The sequence below is a fragment of the Neofelis nebulosa genome, chromosome 10 (genome assembly GCF_028018385.1).
Source record: "Neofelis nebulosa isolate mNeoNeb1 chromosome 10, mNeoNeb1.pri, whole genome shotgun sequence".
NCBI lineage: Eukaryota > Metazoa > Chordata > Mammalia > Carnivora > Felidae > Neofelis > Neofelis nebulosa.
This window is the reverse complement of record NC_080791.1, coordinates 60,280,709-60,287,155: the sequence shown is the minus strand read 5'-3', so window position 1 is coordinate 60,287,155 and position 6,447 is coordinate 60,280,709. Positions and strand designations below refer to the sequence as shown.

The 6,447-nt window shown below is 45.6% G+C and overlaps 1 pseudogene; it reads left to right on the top strand.

Annotated features, from left to right (window-relative positions):
* Positions 1-2,117: 2,117 nt before the first annotated feature.
* On the top strand, positions 2,118-3,259 carry LOC131487328 (olfactory receptor 52Z1P-like; annotated as a pseudogene).
* The last annotated feature ends 3,188 nt before the right edge of the window (positions 3,260-6,447 follow it).

Below are 6,447 nucleotides of genomic sequence, written 5' to 3'. Positions count from 1 at the left end.
TCTTTCCCCACTTCCAGTTGGTTCCTAAATCTGACTGATGTGACTCTAGCAACACCTTTTCATCTCTCTCAAGACTTTCATCAGCGAGTTAACTGATCTGCTCATCCCTCACAGTATTTTTCATCCCTTCTGCCTCTCCTCGAGGGGGTTGTTATTCTGCCATTTCCTTTCTTGACTGCTTTAGGGTCTAAGAGCTCCTTGAGGAACTTACCTGAGTGATCCTAAAATACAAAATAGGAGGGCAAACTACAGTTCACGTGACAGCTTGTTAAGCCCCTTAACAATGAACACACTCTGGCATTTGGCAAGAAGCTTGGTCCTTAAACACCTTCTTGGCCAGTGCTCCTCCAGCTTGCATTTCTTTCTTGCCCCTCTGTCCTATCATGGACCACCGCTCACCTCACTCTCAGCTTCTCAATCCCACCCTCCAGCTATGAAATTCCCCCACTCTAAGGACTTCTACCCCCTCCCACAATGTCATCTGGCCCTTGCCCAACCCCACTAATGGTACATTTCCCAAAGTTTGGATTATTCTGTATAAAATAATGCTCTAAGATTTTTCAAAAAGACATTCCATGGTGGGCATTGGAAATCCAAAGCCACTTCCTTTGGAAGTCTCCCTGTGAATTTACAGCTGTGCCTCTTTATTCTTCTAAGTATTCAGAAGGTGGTTATAGGAACACCAACATAAACGTGGTTTTCAGAGACAATACACTGATAAGAAGGAAGACCATTTCCTAGCTGCTCCACAATCTATAAGGCTTCTCCAGTCTTCTATGTAGTTAGTAAGAGTGAAGTGATCTGCCCCAAAGGTTTCCTGGAACACCAGATGTTCAGTGCAAACTCCAGGGAAGTCTCAGGCAAGCCGGGAAGGGAACAGTTGGTCATCCTAAAGTTAAGAACATGCATTTTAGGGTCTGACTGTCTGGGTTCAAATTCTGCTCTGCCATTTACTAGCTGTGTGACCTGGAACTAGACTTAAACTCTCTGTGCCTTACTTCCTTCACTGGCACAATTAAGATTTTAAAAAGTGAATCCATGAAAGCATTGAAAACACTGCCTGCCATATGGTAAATGTCCAATAGGTGTTGGCTATTTTCATGTAATCTGTGTTGTTCAAACCCTAGGACTCTGGATCTTTTCCTATCTGCTCCCTTAATTACACAAAAATCTGGTCAACACTTTGAAATTACTGCTCTCAGAACCCAACTAAATGTTCAGCCTCCTCCCATCTTCTTCCTATTCCTCCTTGGCCTGCTCAACAAGCAGTGCTCAAGTACGTCCTCGAAGCCTGGGCTTGGTGGGGGGTTGGAGGGGAAATCAGCACTTGCAGCTCCAGCAGCACGAGGGAAGAATGCTGTTTCCTGGCTTTCCAGGAGCTTACATTGAGAGGAAAGCAAAATCATCATCCATGACACTGAGGACAAGGCCAGGCAGGAGGCCTCAGAGTCAGTCTGTAGAGGCTTAGGAAGGCAAGAGTCCCTGTGACCTGTTGTTTGAGGTCCAGCAACTTTCCCCTGGCCTTGCCACAGTGCAACCCAGGCACGAAAGTGAGGCCATCATTCCTGATAAACCCCACCTGGTTCTTCCACACTTCTTGGACCACAAATTCCTCATATTTCCTCCTTTCAAAGGTTTTCTTCATGCTTTCTAGTTTTACCTCTGGTCCATAACTTTTTTATTTTTATTTTTAATGTTTATGTTTGAGAGAGACAGAGTGTGAGCAGGGGAGGGGCAGAGAGACGGAGGCACAGAATCAGAAGCAGGTTCCAGGCTGTGCCCTGAGAGCTGACACAGGGCTCAAACCCATGGACCTGGGCCAAAGTCGGACATTTAACTGATTGAGCCACCCGGTGCCCCCCATTACCTTTTATTTTCCCTCATCTACCACACCCACTTTTCCTCCTAATCTTTTATTCAGCAATCAAATACCTGGAACATCACAGATAAACAAGGATCTTGTAAGTTTACATTTCACACACAGGCCAAGAGCTCCCTGAGGACAAAGGATGCCTTGTTCACCTCCGTAGCTTCCGTAACACCTGGCATAGCACCCATCTGTGCCCCAAAGGAGTAGACATATGTACATGAAGAGGTGGACCTTCATCACAAACCCCTCAGGCCCTAAAACAGAAATTGGCTTTCTTCCACTGACCATTTTGTTCTAACAGTCTCTGATCACCACTCCTGGGGGCAACCCAAGGCCAAAGCTGATGGGTGAGGATGGAGATACCAGTGCCTTCAACATCTCCTACACCAACTTCTTCCTGGTGGGCTTCCCTGGATTGTGAGAGTGGCGGCGCCTCCTGGTCCTGCCTCTTACCTTCCTTTATGTGATGATCATCTCTGCAAACGTCCTGGTCATCCACACGGTGGTGGCCCAACGGAGTTTGCATCAGCCCATGTACATTCTCATCGCCCTGCTCCTGGCTGTCAACATTTGTGCTGCCACAGCCGTGATGCCCAAAATGCTGGAGGGCTTTGTGCATTATGATAACCCCATGTCACTGCATGGCTGCCTGGACCAGATGTTCTTTATCTACTTTACTCTCCTGGACTACAATCTCCTGCTGGCCATGGCCCTAGACCGCTACGTGGCCATCTGTCACCCACTCCGCTATACTGACCTGATAACCTCCCGCCTGCTGGGAGTGCTGGCCATTCTTGCTCTGACACGGAGCCTGGAAGTGGCAGTGCCTTTGGTGGTGCTAACGTCACGAGCTCGATTCTGCCAGACAATGGTGATTCGACACTTTGCCTGTGAGTACATTGCACTGCTGAGCATAGCTTGTGGAGACTTGACTTTCAACAATGGGTTGGGACTGACCATGCGGTTGGTCACTATGACCTTGGATCTAGCCCTGCGAGGGAACTCCTATACACGCATCATCTATGCTGCCTTCCGGATCTCTTCTGGGAGAGCCCGAGCCAAGGCCTTGCACACATGTGGCTCCCACTTACTGGTCATCCTATCTACCTCTCTGGTCTCTCCACCTCCATTGTCTTCCGAGTGGCCAAGACTGTGTCTCCGGATGTCCAGAACCTGCTCAGTGCCATCTACTTGCTACTCCCAGGATCCTTGAATCCTATCATTTATGGAGTACAGACCAGGGAGATCCGGCAACATGTGGAAAAGATGTTCTATGGCAATAAATCAGCCCAGGAGGTTGGGGAGAAGCCAGAGACTGCAGAATATGAGAGTGGAGGGGCAACTGCCAGAGTGAAAGGACTTTATCAACTTGGGAAGTTGGGGTTGTGACTTCTGGGAATAAGAAATAAGCAGGCATCACTGAAGGACAGGCTGAAATCGTGAGATTATGGGCTCAAGGGAAGGCCCGTTGTTAGCCAACTACCACTTTTTAAATTCTTAGAATGCTTTTTCTATTTCCATTCCAATAATAAAATTGCTTTTCCCTATTTATCTTTCTGTTTAGTTTCTTTGTCCTCTTCCCCCTGACTCCTGAGAAAACCCCAGTTAATATTTGGATGTATAGAGCCCCCCTGGAAGCTGTACAGAGCGTCATACAGACCACAACCCACTCTGAACATCCTGTCCGAAACAAATAGGCTAGGACACTTCCCTGGGGCCCAGTCTCTCCCAAATACAGCCTAAGACTTGACATGAAGCCCAGTCTGACCAAATATACAGGTCAGCCTTGCACTCTCTAGTCTAACCCAAGCACACAGGTTGGGTTATAGAGTCTATCAGTCCCAAACACAGGTGAGCCCCCAGGCTGGATATCCCAATCTGACATAGGCACACAGGTCAGGCCTACTCCAAATATCCAGTCTAGCCCACATAAACAGATCAGGTCCTGCCCCACTGGCGGCATCAAGTCTGACAGACACCCAGAACAACTCTTCGCCCAGTAACCAGTCTGTTCCAAAGACCAAACTAGACCCTGATATGGTACTTGAGTCTGACCCAAACCCATAGGTTAGGTCACTCTTCCCATGGTAGCCAGAGTGAGCTATCTAAAAGTATTCCCTGCTTAAAAGTCTTCCACAACTCTGTCAATAAGATGGAGCGTCCTTCAGGGCTGTCCCAGAAAGGAGCTGTGGTGCCTGCGTATTATGCAGAACCATGTGTAAACTAGGCCTGTTTTCTCTTCTGTTAACTGATCATAGGGACCTCCCCAAAGGTGCAGGCAAGAGTGAGGATCATGGGCATTTGGGCCACTTCTTCAATAACTTACTTGTACTTTCAGGGCCTCTCGAGCCAAATCCTGTATATACCACTTCAATGTATATACCATTTGATGGTGGAATGCTGCTGCGCAGGTGCAGCTTTATGGCTTGGTGGGTCAGACAGCACCCAGTTCCTGACGGGAAGCTCAGGTCACACAGTAGTTTAGTGGCCCATGGTTAAGCATTCAGTCTCTTCTAAGGCTGAGTAGCAAGCCAAAAGACGTTTCTCAAAAGATGAATACTTACTGACAGAGGATGGTAGGGCTCTGCTCCAAAATCCAAAGAGCCTGCTAGAGGCTCCAAATAGCAACCCTATCTGCCACCGCCACTTCAACACCATAGACCTACTGGATCACATGGCCCAAGTGGCAGAGCAGCTGCAGGGCGGGCCTAGGCCTATTGTAGAGCCTTCTCTTGTTCCAAGCCCTGCTCAAAACCAGTAGCTTTTCAGGTCATTTGGTAAACAGACCAGAGTAGCACACCTAAATGAGGAATACACTGCCATGCTGACGTCAACATCCAAAGAGGCCCGCTAGGCCTTGTGCCAGTCTTTTGCTTGTGGGAGGAGCCAGATGCAACAATTTATCTTTCACCATAGAAGGAATATCTCAATATGCCTCATACCATTTGACCCCTAGAAATTTCACAGAGGTAGAAGGCCCCCAAATTTTTGTCAGATTATTTCCCACCCTCTGACACACAAATGTCTTACCGATAAGCCTAGAGTAGTTGTTACTTCTTGCTCAGTAGGTCTAATCAGCACGTCATCAATGTATTGGAGCAGTGTGGAAAAGGTAGTCAAGATGAACTAAATTATGAGAAAGGGCGGGAGAACTGATACACCCTGGAGGTGGAACATACACACAATCACCCAGAACCTTGCCTCTTGTAAGTATTTGATTAGGAGCATCCAATGATGGTATTTTGAGTGTCTCTATTACCACATCACACCACAAACTATCAATACTTCCTTTACCACTGGAAATAGTCATTAGTGCCTTTAAATCTAATCAGATTAGAGAATCAATTCCAGAAACTCCAGAACCAATTCAGAAGATTCATCCTTAAGATTCTACTCCTCTAGAACCACTTTTGGTACCAAAATCTGTATCAGTCAGGGTTCTCATTCTCTATAAAGAGAAATAAAACTAATGAGAAAATGGGAGGGGGGAGCATGAGAGAGGGAGGGAGAGAAAGGAGAGAGAGATTTTAAGTAACTGTCTCACACAACTGTGGAACTAGCAAATCTAAAATTGGCAGAGCAGGCTGGCACACTGAAGACCCAGAAAAGAAGCGATATTGTAGCTTAAGTCCGAAGGCAGTCTGAAGACAAAAGTCTTTCTTTCTTAGGGGACCTCAATCTTTCTTCTCTTAAGGCCTTCAACTGATTGGATGAGGAACCCACATTATGGAGGGTAATCTGATTTACTCAAAGTCTACTGATTTAAATGTTAATGTCATCTAAAAAAATATCTTCACAGCTATCTAGGCTAGTGTTTGACCAAGTATCTGTGTACCATGGCCTAGCCAGTTGACACATAAAACTAACAATCACAGATGCCTAGGCTCAGAAAAAAGCCTACCCATATGTGGAGAAAGTGCCCTAGCACAGAGCCAATCTACACAGAGAGCTCCTGAAATTCAAGGATATCTGTCAAAACATTAACTGAACAGAGATTTTAGTGATTACACACACTAGGGAATAGTCTCTGCAAAAGTAGTTTGGAAAAGTATCAAACAATATTTCAACAACAACCAAAAAATTACAGGCATTACAATGAAATAGGAAAACATAGCTCATTCAAAGGAACAAGAAAAACTGACAGAAACCATCCCTGAGGAAGCCCAGCCACCAGACTTACTAGACAAAGATATTAAAACAACTGTCTTAAAAATGCTTGAAGAGCTAAAGGAAAACATGAACAAATAAAGGAAATCAGAAAAACAATGCATTAAAATCAGAATATCAACATGGAGACAGAAATCGTTCAAAGGAAACAAACAAATTTTAGAGCTGAAAAGAATAACTAAGATGAAAAATTCACCAAGGGGGCTCAAACAGATGTTGAGTGTGAAGAAGAATCAGTGACCTTGATGATATGACAGTTAAATTATTGAGCCTAAGGAACAGAAAAAATATTAAGAAAAGTGAATGACCCCTAAGGGACCTGGGGGACATAAGCAGTGGAACGAGCAATGCATTACAGGAGTCCCAGAAGGAAAAGATAAAAAGGGGCAAAAAGATTATCTGAAGAAAAA